Below are 15,746 nucleotides of genomic sequence, written 5' to 3' on the forward strand. Positions count from 1 at the left end.
ATGTCAGAAAATGCTATAAATAGCCTCATTTCCCATTTTAGAAAGGGGGGAGCAGAAAAAAAAAAAGGAAGAGGAGCAAAAAAGGCAGCTGAAGAGCCACAAATCTCTCCCACATCATTTTCAACCAGATTTGGAGATTTCTTTCCTTTCTTACATTTTTCCTACATTTCTAGTGTTTAGTTTCTTATTTCCTAGCTTAGATTAAAGCTTTATTTCCATACAAACTAAGGATATCTTGTAAACATTATGGGTAGTGAGTAGTTTAATTTGATTCTGGAGTAAGGGTTGTAATATTTGAGATATTTTGTAGATTTTGATTAGGTAATCCATATTTTGTGGTCTTAATGAGTTTTATTCATTTCTTGTGTGCTTAATGACATGCTTAGTGTAGGATCCCATTAAGTAATGTTCTTAATCCATGGTTGAGGCACCGAAAGGAGAAGGCCTTGTGATAGATAATCAAGAAATTGGACTTAATTAACTTAGATCTAGAAATAGACCAAGGATTAAGAGGATTCACAGATTAATTAAAGAACCTAATGGGTCTTAATTAACTCTAACTCTACGAAAGTAGGATTAGATTGATTAAGGCACTCTTTGTCTCACTCGAAAGGGTATTCAAAGGATTTAAGAATTAATCTCCTTAAAACCCGTAAGTTCCTCAAGATTGGATAACCAATTTAAAAAATCCCAAAATAGCTCGAATGTGAAATCCCGAACTCCGGAATCGCCTTTTCATCATTGTTAATTTCTAATTGAATTTTATTACTTGCCATTTTAAATATTGCCATATTTGAACTTGCTTATTTCAATTTGATGCAATTTTAGTTTAATTAATACATTTTTGGATAGATTATTAATTTTGCACATATAGATTTCATACTCAAATACCCATCAATTTATTACTTTAATTTCAAAGATAGTTCAATTTAGTCAACTTTTTATATCAAAAATTCAATCATTAAAACAACTCCTCGTGGGAAGGATATCTTTTTCTATACTACTTGTACGACTCGTGCACTTGCGGTTGGGCCACATCAATTTCTTCTGGCAGAATGTTACAAGGGTCCGTGGTTGTGCTTACACGACCCGTGTACTTTGTATCAACAATGCTTCTCAATCTTTTAACCTTTCCAAGCTTCCTTCCACACTTCTATGCTCTGGAACTTACCAAAACCCTGAAAAATACAACAAGAGTCAAATTAATGCCAAATGCTAAAAATTTCTCCATTTAACAAAATTATTCCAATAACTCTCTAAACATATGTCTAATAGATAATTATACTTTAATCAACTGAATTAGGCATAAAGATACCCTAAAAACACTAAATGTGATGGGAGTAAAATTAATAAATTATGCACTTATCAACATATATGGGAGTTGATCCCCTGTACAGCTCTCTTAATCCAATACCTATCAATAAGGTTAACTTAAGCCGGACTTTCACTTAATAATCCAAGTGCAGGGGCCAGCGAGATCAACTTAAAGCCGTGCTCACCCTGACTTATCCATATATAAAGATCGGGTCCCAGTGAGTCAAGCTCCAGCCGTGACTACCCGTCCTATCCATATCCATATATAAATAACACACCCAGCTCCAAATTATCCTCAGGGCAGCAATCACAAATAAATAATAATAATTAAATACATGGACTGCATTATTAGTGTGTGTGTGTATGTGTGCGTGTATATATATATATATATATGTCATCCTTACCAGAAACATATTTCACATATTTTTCCTTGTTCGAATAATTTATTTTTGAATATATATATATACAAGTGATAGAGTATGTACACCTAATAGTACACCAAAATAGACCTCTTATTAATAATATTGAATTTTTCTTGTGTTAGGTTTGATTTATTATAAATTTAAAATATAAATATTGGAGTCTCATCTAATATATGTAATCGATTTTAGAAAGCAAATAAAGCAAAAATAATGCCTTAGACGCTAGCTAGGATCTTTAAATTATTTCTCTTAATTGTATTGAGATTTTTCTTCATTTCAAAGATAATGCTTGGTGAGGATGCATTGCATATATATTCTTTCTAATATCACATCCAATATTAGATTTATTGGTTCGGTTCTCAATTTAAACGTTGAACTGCAAAATGCATGAGAGGACTTAGCTGTTGGGCTAAATATCAAAAACTATAACTTTCAGCCATTAAGAGGATTGAATATAGTTGTTGACTCATCCATAGGCTTTGGAAATTAATTTGGCTTAGAAAACTCGAAACAAGTTCTGGTTGTGGATGATTAATTGTATGGTTGATGAACTTGGGAAACTCTTTACCATGTTTGATCCCATCAAGTAACTTAGACTTTAAATCCTTTCCTTTCTAGTGAAATTAATTGCAAAAATATATAGTTATCAACTAGGACAATTAATATTTAAGTTAGACTTGCAGCCAATCCATGCACTTAATTTTCATTTTTCTTAGAAAACTTTGTTTAGATTTTAATATCACTTAATTACTTGGATCTTTCCTTTTCAGAAAAAAAAAAAAAAAAACCTTTCTTTTGAATTAGGGTGGCATTCATCTTCCTTTTTACAAATTTTACAGTATATTTCAGAATATATTTTATCGCTAACTCCTATTTATGTGAGACCCGCTTTTCATAATTTACAAAAATATTTAAATTTATATGAGTACAAAAAGTAACAAAATTTAGTATTCTTAGTGCACTTAATAATTTTACCTTCCATCAACAAATTATAGCAGCTTCCATAAACAAATTATAGACGCTCTTCCTTATTTTGACCAAACTAGCACTGCATATCATTAATATACCAATTCAAGTTTTCACCTACACATCCTTTAGAATTGCCTTACTTTTTTTTGTCCATACATGTGTACTTTTGGTATCTCCATAAAAAATTAAAAAAAAAATAACTTATTTGCTAGGTGAAATAGCATTATACCCTTGAAACCTTACTAGTTCAACAGTTCAACTGCCAATGGGTAGAGTAATCAAGTACGAAATAAAAGTAAGGTTAAAGGAAAGGAGAAAAATTAACTACCCAATTTCATTTCATTGTCAAAGTTGTTAGGAAAGGGAAGTTTTATGGTAATAGATTTTTTTAAGAGTCACCGTTAAGGTATTAAAGTCATGAAATTATGAATTTAAGTCGTAATTAAAGTTAAATATATATATATATATATATATATATATATATATATATATATATATATATATCTTTTTAAAAAGTTCATAATAATTAATTACATATATCGATTTAGACACGCTACTGTATATATAATCAGCTTGATACTCCTTGATTATAGTAAACAAAAAAAAAAAAGTTAATGCAGTTAGATTCTCGGAATGTAGTAATGGTACTCAGGGCATGGTGCAACATAAGTGTCTGTCCTTTAAATTTGCAGGCAACTGAAATTAAACATGATAATTTTTAAAGTTATACCCATTAATTAATTTAAATTTATTTATTCAAAATAATTTTTAAATTAATATTTTACATAAAATAATTCATAAAATTAAAATTTTAATTAAATCTTAACTTCATAATTTAAATTTCATAGAAAAACTTAATAATTTATATGATTTGATTGCAATTAACTCGAAATGTTATTGTGAATCTCTGAAATCTAATTCAGTTGCCACATAAACTTATAAAACCAAAAAAATGTGAGGTAGGTGGCCTTTAAGCTAGCCACTTCGATACTTAAGTTAGAATTTACAAATAAAGAGTGTAGATGAAAATTAAAAAGCAATTAAATGGTAAATTTGACCTAATTTTTGTACCTGATTAACGTCAGTTTCTAATATTTGTAGGTTTAAACAAAATAGCTATTATAACTATTTACCATAATTTCAAAAGATGGGTTGATGTCTTGAGATTATCTCCTATAAATTAGAACTTAATCTTGACTTGGAAATATTGTTGTTCGGTATATATGATACTCGGCTTGACGGGCGAGCATTAACACTGCTTCTCATATTGTTCTATTATTGTCTAGTCCAGGAACTACCTTCTGCTCAGCTCAATCTTGCTCGAGTTAGATGGTTAAGCATACTCTCACTTGATTTGACCCTTTGATTGAGCATTAACACTTTTACTACCATGTTAGATCATTTGTTTCAAGTGCTAACTATTTGACTCGATTTTACGTAAATGGTGTCAACTCGTTTAAGTTAATTTAATTAATTAAAATTTTAATTTTTAAATTAAATAAATATAATTATTTTCTAAAACAAAGCAATTAATATTTTGACAATGAAATTGAAAGGACTTGAATCTGCGAATTGAATAAATTTAATTTTAATATTCGTAACTGTTTCTTTATAACCAGACCCCATTAACATGTTTGCCAACCCTCCATATTAAATATTAAATTAAGTTCGAGGGAGATGCCCTTCGAAGGTTGATTTATGGCCTTCGTTTTTAGCACAAGTCATGGACCACAGCGGCTGGTGGTTCATCATCTCAATGAATGGGTCATTTTTTGTTGGTTGTATGGTTGTTTTACTTCCTTCCTCCCTTCTCAATTTTTTACCAGAAACTTTTCTTAACTTCAATTTTATTTCACGGAAAATTTCTGTAAAATATATTAAATTTATAAATTAAAAATAATAAAATTATCTTTTAATTTCTCTTTTTTAAAACAAAATTTTGATTTGACCCATTTTGATTTCCTTCTCTTTCACCTTCATAATCAACTTAATTAATAATTATTTATTAATAAAATTTTATTATTTATTTATTTATTTATATACTATTTATTATTAAATAAATTTTAATTAATTATTATTAAGTAAAATTTAAAATTTATTAATCCGCTGATTTTGACCAGAGCATTAGATTTGGTGAGGGGAGGAAGAAGGCAAGGTCCAAAGGGGAAGGCCTACAGTGGACTTTTTATATAATAATAATAATACATCTTAAAGTAATTAAATTTTAATTAATAACAAATAAAATATATAACTAACAATTTTATTAATAAATTTAATAAAAATAAAAATTATTAATAAATAATTTTTAATTAATTTAATTACAAATGTAAGAGAAGAAAGAGAATGGTGATTTTATTAGAAGGGTAGAAAGGTGATTTTATTTATTTTTTTTAATTTAAAATTCTGCTATTATATATTAGAAAAAATTTTTGTAAAATAAAATTAGAATTTAGAAATTTTTTAATAATGCATTAAGACGAAAATGAAACAATTTTCAAGGTTGGGAGATGATTAATAAAAATTACTTCAATAAATATTACATACACGACGTCCATTTTACATCTCCATCTCAAATAATGCTAATGTACGGTATTTTATATAAAAATAATTTAATAATTATTAAATTAAATATTTATATTAAATTAATTAAAATATATATAATAAATAAATGAATCTTGTTAAGCTCATTCTTGCATATATAAAAGATCAACCTTATAATAATGGCCGTTTCAAACTCAATGCAGACGCTGCTGTTCACCAAGATGGACCTGTGGGTCTTGGTGCTGTAATTCGAAATCACTTGGGATAGGTTTATGCTGGCGGCTTCCAAAGGCCAGAGATAGTCCTGGGATGCTGATTTAGCCGAGATTCAAGCTATTCTATATGGAGTATTGGCCAAAGATGCTGGGTTTACCTCCTTTCAAACTGAAACTGATAGTCTGAATGCTGTACATGCTCTAACGCATGGAACAATCCTCTCTCCACTGCATGATTTATGTTCTGCTGATGTTTATTCCTTACCAGTGATTTAGATAATATTCTACCTCGGGCAGCTAATAATTTGGCTCACCATGCATCTAGCCAAGGCAGGCTTAGCAGATCAGCATGAGTGTATTTGGCTGGAAGATATTCTACCATATTTTGCAGCTATAGCTGCTTAGGATGTTCTTTTTTTGATTTAGTAATGTCATTTTGCCAGTTTTCATGTCAATAAATAAATAAAGCTTATAATAGTTTTACTCTTTAATTAAAGTCGACATTATGGAGTACGTAAACATTTAGTAATTTTAATTAAGTGGTATTATAATCAATTTTTAAAATGAGAAGGTATTGAATTTCAATCTCAATTAAAACTTATAAAATAAAAATTGATATTATGTTATATTTTTAATTATTACTTACATCAGCTAGAAAGAAAAAATATATTTTAAATATGGCTTTTATAGTGCAGAAGGTCATTTGGATATTATGATTTAATAAAGCTAGCTAATATATATTTAAGTTATTATGTAATTTTAAATAAAATAACTTAAATATAAAATGCAAATAACACGACACCTACAAACGTAATACAAGGATAATTTATTTACATTAATATATATAAAAAGTAAATAAATAAATAAATATATATATATATATATATATATAAAGCAGACAGGTTTTTTTCCGGTGCTATTACGTAGGATTCAAAAATCTTCATATTTATTTCATGTGACAATATTTAAAATAGTCAAGTTTTTTTCTAAATTGCCACATAAGATTCTACAACCAATACATTTATACTAAATGTCAATATTAAATTAAATTTATTGCATTGCCACATATACTAATTATATTACTATATATTTATATCTTTATATATATTATATATAAAGTAAGGAGATTTTATCTTACTATTACTATGTGACATTCTAAATTTTAGTGCTGGCACGTGACATTTATTATATAAAAATTATTGTATTTTATAATTATAATAATTAATATAAGTAATTATTATTTTTTAAATTAACTATTTAATTCTATTTTTTATTTAATTTTAATTTCTTTTTAAATATCTTTACTATTACCATTATTATTATAATTTTTATAGCTAACTAATTAAAAATAGTAGATATATTTTAAAAATTTATAAATTTTTTATTTAAGGATTCTTAAATTTTTTATTATTTCATTTAGTTATAAAAATTTAAGAATTATACATTTTAAAATTAATAAAATAATTAAAATTTATACTATAATTATCACATAGAGTTAAATATTTTATCCTCTTATCACATGGAGTTAAATAATTTATTCTCTCTCTCATTTTTATATATTTAATAAATTTTAATTTATCTTGATTTTATTTTATTTTAACACATATTTAATAAAAACATATTTTTAATTATATATTGAATGTTATATATATATATATATATATATATATATATATATATATATATATTATGAAAAAATGAAATAAAATTTTATTTTCATATTAATGAAAAATAATAAATTTATGTTAATATTTTTAGAAAAATTATATACATATATACATACACACACATACACACACACATATATATATATATATATATATATATATATATATATATATATATATATATATATGCACACCTGCCCCCACTTAAAGTTTTATTTTTTTGTTAATTAATTTTATAATTTTTTAAAATTATAATTAAGTTATTAATTTCTTAATTATGCATATATAAGTTACAAATTATTTAATTATTACACTTTAATACTATAGTAAATAGCTATTATTATTATTATTATTATAAATACCTAAAAAGTTCGATGTAATTAGAGAAAAAAAATTAAGAATTAATTGAATTAATTTATTAATTTTACCTAATGAAAACATATACCGATTTTATATGTGTTGCATTTTCACTTTTTGATAAATAATTGGTCTATGTTTTTATAAAACAAATATATATATAAAGCAAACAGATTTTCCTCTTGTACTACCACGTAAGATTCAAAAACTTTCATATTTATACCACGTAGTAACATTTAAAGTAGTCAAATTTTTTCCTGAACTGTCACGACTCATATAAAATTTTAAAACTAATACATTTATACCAAGTGACAATATTAAATTGAATTTATTACATTGCCACATATACCAATTATATATATATATAAAGTAAGGATGTTTTCTCTTACTATTACCATATGGCATTCTAAATTTTAGTGCTGGCACGTGTTATTTATTATATAAAAATTATTATATTTTACAATTATAATAATTAATATAAGTAATTATTGTTTTTTATTAAGTATTTAATTTCATTTTTTATTTAATTCTAATTTCCTTTTAAATATCTTTATTATTACTATTATTATCATAATTTTTATAGCTAATTAATTAAAAATAGCAGATATATTTAAAAAATTTATAAATTTTTCATTTAAGGATTTTTAAATTTTTTATTATTTCATTTAATTATAAAAATTTAAGAATTATACAATTTAAAATTATACTATAAAAATTATCACATGAAGTTAAATATTTTATCTTCTTATCATATGAAGTTAAATAATTTGTTCTCTCTCTTTTTTATATATTTAATAAATTTTAATTTACCTTAATTTTGTTTTGTTTTAACACATATTTAATAAAAATATATTTTTAATTATATATATATATATATATATAAAATAAATTATGAAAAAATGAAATGAAATTTTATTTTCATAGCAATGAAAAATAAGAAATTTATGTTATTATTCAATTTTCATTATTTTTTTATATTATTTATAGTATAATTAATAAATAACTAATATCAGTATTAATCATATTATATTATTTTATTATTATTTAGAAAAATTATATATATATGTGTACACCTGCCCCCACTTAAAGTTTTATTTTTTATTAATTAATTGTATAATTTTTTTAAATTATAATTAAGTTATTAATTTCTTAATTATACATATATAAGTTACAAATTATTTGATTATTACACTTTAATACTATAATAAATAGTTATTATTATTATTATTGTAAATAGCTAAAAAATTCAATTTAATTATATAAAGGAAAAATGAAGAATTAATTGAACTAATTTATTAATTTTACCTAAAATATATATATATACTGATTTTATATGTGTTACATTTTCACTTTATGATAAAGAATTGGTCCATATTTTTATAAAACAAATTCAAGAGAATGTAAGATTTTAAATCAATCATGTTTATACAAACTGATAATTTTTAATTAAATTTATTAATTACTATTTTGCTATATTTCTTTAAAGTTGTAATATACAATTATTATATAATTTAATTTTCTAAATACAATCCTCTTTTATATATAAAAAGTATGAATGTATTTACAGAGAAATGATATGTAATACTTTTCTTTTAAATATCTTTACTAATACCATTATTATCGTAATTTTTATTTCTAATTAATTAAAAATAGCAGATATATTTTTAAAATTTATAAAATTTTCATTTAAAGATTCTTAAATTTTTTATTATTTCATTTAATTATAAAAATTTAAAAATTATACATTTTAAAATTAATAAAATAATTTAGAATTATACTATAAAAATTATCACATGGAGTTAAATATTTTATTCTCCTATCACATAGAGTTAAATAATTTGTCATCTCTCTCTTTTTTATATATTTAATAAATTTTAATTTACTTGGATTTTATTTTACTTTAACACATATTTAATAAAAATATATTTTTAATTATATATCGAATGTTATATATATAAAATAAACTATGAAATAAATGAAATAAAATTTTATTTTCATAGTAATGAAAAATAAGAAATTTATGTTAATATTCAATTTTATTATTTTTTTGATTTAACACATATTTAATAAAAATATATTTTTAATTATATATTGAATGTTATATATATAAAATAAACTATGAAAAAAATGAAATAAAATTTTATTTTCATAGTAATGAAAAATAAGAAATTTATGTTAATATTCAATTTTATTATTTTTTTGATATTCTTTATAGTATAATTAATAAATAACTAATATTAGTATTAATCATATTATATTATTTTATTATTATTTAAAAAAATTATACATATATATATACCTGCTCTTGAAGTTTTATTTTTTATTAATTAATTATATAATTTTTTTAAATTATGATTAAGTTATTAATTTCTTAATTATGCATATATAAGTTATAAATTATTTAATTATTATATTTTAATACTATAATAAATAGCTATTATTATTGTTGTTATTATTATTGTTATTATTATAAATACTTGAAATGTTCAATTTAATTAGAGAAATGAAAAATTAAGAATTAATTGAACTAATTTCTTAATTTTACCTAATAAAAATATATACTAATTATATATATATATATTATATTTTCACTTTCTGATAAAGAAGTAGTTTATATTTTTATAAAATAAATTCAAGAGGTTTATATTTTTATAAAACAAATTCAAGAGGATGTAAGATTTAAATCTATCATATTTATACCTATTGGTAATTTTTAATTAAATTTATTGATAACTATTTTCTATATTTTCTGAAAGTTATAATATACAATTATTATATAATTTAATTTTTTAAATACAATATATATATATATATATATATATATATATATATATATATATATATATATATATATTAGGAATGTATTCACAGAAAAATAACATGTAACACTTTTCTTAAAAAATTTGTCACGCATCATTTTTTATAAATATTCTCTGTTATACTAATTACTAATTAATTTTTTATTTATCTTTTAATTATCATTATTATTTAAAATACTACATTAAAATTTATTATTTAAATTATTATTATTATTAATTTAATTTTTTAAAAATTAAGACATTTTATAGTTAAATACAATATTTATAAATTATTTATATTATTCCGTAAATACTAATTATTATTTAATTTTTAATTTTTCTTTTAATTATTATTATTTTTTATAATACTACTTTAACATTTATTAGTTAAAATATTATTTTCTTTAAAATCTTATTTTTAAAAAATTAAGACCTTTTATGATTAAATATAATACTTAAAAATTATTTATATTATTTTTTTATAAATTTATTTATATAAAATATTATTTATCATATGTTATGTTTAATAATAATAATAATAATAATAATAATAATAATAAAAGTAATTGATTATCATTAATTTAAGGAACATTGACTATTAATTTATAATTTCATAATTAATTATAAATACTCTCTTTTATATTAATTATTATTTAATTTTTTTATTTCTCTTTTAATTATCATTATTATTTATAATATTACCTTATCATTTAAGATTCAAATTACTATTTTTTTAAAAATTAAAACATTTAGCAATTAAATGTAATATTTACAAATTATTTATATTATTTCATAAATAATAATTATTATTTTTTTATTTCTTTTATAATTATTATTATTACTTATTACTTTAATATTTATGATTTAAATTATTATTTTTTATTTTGATTTTTAAAATTAAGACATTTTATGATTAAATATAATATTTAAAAATTATTTATATTATTTTTTTATAAATTTATTTTTGTAAAAGTATTATTTACCAAATGTTACCCTCTATAATAATAATAATAATAATAATAATAATAATAATAATAATAATAATATAGATAATTGATGGTCATTAGTTTAAAAAAATTAATCATTAATTTGTGATCTAATAATCAACTATCATATAATTCAATCTTAAATTATTTTATATCTTTAATAAATATTTTTATTGCATTGTTATATTTTTTATTATAAAATCTTTATTAAAAATTTTGAGAGATAAAAGTGTATACATAAAAATTATAAAAATAAAATATAGAGATTGGACTTATTTATAATTAGTATATATTATTTTTTATGTTAATAATTTAATATTTTTTATTTTTATAAAATTAATCATCATCATCATCATCATCATCATCATCATCAACTTATAGTTATTTAATTGAAATGGCTAAGTAAATAAGAAACATTTTACTTTTAAAAAATTAAATTTAAATAATTCAATTCATCATTGGCAATTTGATAATTTTTTATTATATTAATAACAAAAAATATTATATTTATACATTTTAAAAATAATATTATTTTCTCATTAATTTAATGTATTTTCTATAATTTATAAAAAATAAATATCGATTTACATAAATTATGAGATAAAATATTAAAATTTTATGAAATTTAAATTATTTTTTAAATAAAGTACTTTAATTACATTTTAAATAAAATAATCATGAAAATTACTCTTAATAAATATATAAAAAGAATTAAATAGGTATTTTAATTAATTATAATATAAATTAATTAAAAATTTATTATTATGATAAGTAAAATTTTATTCAAATTAAATTAAATAAGAGATAAATTTTAATTTAAAATTAATTTAATAATAATAATTTATTTTATTTAAAATATAATTAAAAATTAAATTAAAAAATAAAAATTACAAATCACCTATGCATAACATGGGTATTATGCTAGTTTGTAGTATAAATATGAATGATAGAGTACTAATAGGGTCACCTATCTAGAAATTATTTTTTATATATAAAAGGAAATTGCATTATCTCATTTAAAGTTAACAAATATTTTTTAATTAAAATATTCATATCGAGATTTATATAAATGAGATATGTGAATATTTAATATAATATGTGATTAATGAATATATATATTAATGAATGCACAAGTCTATATGTGAATATTTAATATAATATGTGATTAATATGTGATTGTTAAATTCATTATTCATCTTTATATAAAGTTGAGCTTATATTAGTTACACCTATTTTAAAAAATAGATATTAAAAAGTTTTTAAAATTTAATTTTGTCAAACATTTTAATCCTTCTATCCGTCTATTTTTAGTTTAATGCTTAAGGAAAAATCAAAATTACTCACTGGAACTAACAATCATAAGAATGTTTTAATCTATTTTTGTCAAAATAAAGAGATAAAAGTGTCAAAATAACAAAATTTAAAAACAAAATAATAATTTATTAAAAATTTTCTCTCTCATTTAGCTTGTTTAGTTGGCTGATTATATTGAAATATTTTTATAAAGTGGATAAAAAAAAATTAAAGTGTTTGATGAAATTAAAATTAAAATTTATTTATTTATTTATTTTTAAAATGTAATTATATAACTAATATTTATAGCCACAAACAAATTGAATAGCGTGGAAGGAAATGGGGATATATAGAATTAATATGATTGAAAGGGATCAGGCATTAAAACGCATCCCTCTCATCAGAAGGAAACATTCCATTCATTTGTTGCTAATTTGGTATGCACACACACAATCACCTCTTATAAATTTTAATCCATTTATATATAATAATGGGTCAGGCATACATACACACGGGGAGCTTTGCTTGGTGATTTATGACTAGGAAGTGATAGACAAGGTTATGAGAATATTCATTGAGGTTTTGATTTTGGGCAGTCGAAATGAGGAAGGAAAAAGCATCCTGGATTTTGCTATGGCATACGACCTAATACTAGCAAATACCTATTTTATAAAAAAAGAGTCACATTTAGTGACTTTCAAAAGTGGGCAACATAGAAGCAAATCGACTTCCTCTTAACCAGGAAGAGAAATAGAACTCTATGCAAGGATTGCAAGGTCATTCCAGGAGAGACTTTAACAAGACAACATTGGTTGGTGGTCTTGGATGTCAAGTTTAGGAACAATTCAAGTAAGGTCAGAAGAAATAGTGTAGCTCAAACAAAGTGGTGGGAGTTCAAAGGAGTAAAGCAAGTGAAGTTCAAAAATGAGCTTTTCAAATCCGAAGTATGAAAGCTGGATATGGAGGCCAATGATATGTGGATACAGACGGCATCAAAGATTAGAGAAGCAGCTAGAAAAGTATTTGGAGAGTCTAAAGAACATGGACCACCCTCAAAAGAGAGATGGTGGTGGAATGAGGAAGTACAAAAGTCAGTGAAGAGAAAAAGGGAATGGTATAAGAAATTACCTAAATGTGATGATAATGAGACATATGAACAGTACAAGATAGCAAAGAAAGAGGCAAAAAAGACAGTTAGTCAAGCAAGAGCACAGGCCTTTGAAAAGTTATATGAGAAACTTGGAACTAAAGAAGAGGAGAAAGATATTTATAGATTAGCAAAGAGGAGAGAAAGGAAATGTCAATATCTAAATCAAGTTAGGTGCATTAAGGATAAAGAAGGAAAAGTATTGGTGAAATATGAGGACATTAAAGAAAGATGATGAAATTATTTTAATGATCTCTTTAATAATAGTCAAAATGGTAATACGTGAATATAGACTATAGAACAATTGAAAAGAATGTGAATTATACTATAATGATTAGATCTTTAGAAGTAAAGGAAGCAATTAAGAGAATGAAAGTGGGTAAGGCCTGTGGACCTGATGAAATACCAATTGAAGTGTGGAAGTGTTTGGGAGATATGGGAGTGGCATGGTTAACTAAATTATTTAATAAGATTCTAAACTCAAAGAAAATGCCTGATGAATGGAGGAGTAGTATTTTAGTACATATTTTTAAAAATAAAGGAGACATACATAGTTGCTCAAATTATAGGGGAATTAAACTCATGAGCCATACTATGAAGTTGTAGGAGAGAGTTATGGAGTATCGACTACATCATAATACTTCTATCTCTCTCAATCAATTTGGTTTCATGCCCGGTCGTTCAACTATGGAAGCGATCTTTCTTATTAGAAGCTTGATGGAGAAATATAGAGATATGAAGAAAGATCTACACATGGTTTTTATTGATTTAAAGAAGGCTTATGATAGTGTTTCAAGAGATGTCTTATGGAATATGTTAGAACAAAAGAGGGTATCTATTAGGTATATACAAGTATTGAAATATATGTATGAAGGAGCAACTATTATTGTGCGTATAGTAAGAGGGGACACAAGAGATTTTCCGATCTCAATTGGATTACACCAAGGATCAGCCATAAGCCCTTACCTTTTTATATTAGTTTTAGATGAATTGACGAAACATATACAAGAGTGTATTCCTTAGTGCATATTGTTTGCGGATGATATTATTCTAATAGATGAGACACGATAAGGAGTCAATAAAAAGCTAGAGCTTTGGAAAAGTAGTCTAGAGTCAAAGGGTTTTAAGTTAAGTAGAACGAAGACAGAATACATGCATTGCAAGTTCAGTGAAGGCCAAACTGGTAATAGGGAATGAGTTAATTTGAATGGAGTGGTACTGTCCCAAAGTAATCACTTTAAATATCTAGGCTCAGTCCTTCAAGTAGATGGGATATGTGAGAAAGATGTTAGTCATAGGATTAATGTGATCGTAAAATTTCCAATAAGTTGAAAGGAAAATTTTACCGTACAGCCATACGACCGGCTATGTTATATGGTAGTGAGTGTTGGGCACTGAAAGAGTCGTATGCGTCTAAGATAAGAGTTGCAAAGATGAGAATGTTAAGGTGGATGAGTAGCCATACCAAACTAGATAAAGTTTGTAATGAGAGTGTTAGAGAAAAGGTAAGAGTGGTGTCAATTGAAGATAAGTTGAAAAAAAGCGAAATTAAGATTGTTTAGTCATGTGAAGGATAGACATACGGAGGCTCCAGTTAGACAAGTAGAGCACATTAGGTTAGAGGATAGAAAGAAAAAAAAAAGGTAAGCCTGAATTGACTTGGAGGAGAATAGTACAACATGACCTAGAAACATCACACATTTATAAGAATTTAACCCAAAATCGTTTAGAGTGGAGAAAGCGAATTTATATAGCCGATCCTAAATCTTTGGGATAAAAGGTTAGTTGAGATGAGTTGATTATTTTAAAATTAAGTCAAAATTAGTAGTTAATTTTATTATTTTAATATTAAATTAATTAATTTTATTGTATTTTATTTTAATTAATAAAGTATTTTCATAAAAAATTACATTTTAATCATAATTTATTTAAAATTAATTAAATTATTTTTTTTTAAATTGCATTACTTATTATAGTTCACACTCTCACCTACTTTCATTTTTCAAAGACATTAATATTGAATTTTACTGCAATTTA

Source organism: Hevea brasiliensis, chromosome 1 (genome assembly GCF_030052815.1).
Source record: "Hevea brasiliensis isolate MT/VB/25A 57/8 chromosome 1, ASM3005281v1, whole genome shotgun sequence".
Taxonomy (NCBI): Eukaryota; Viridiplantae; Streptophyta; class Magnoliopsida; order Malpighiales; family Euphorbiaceae; genus Hevea; species Hevea brasiliensis.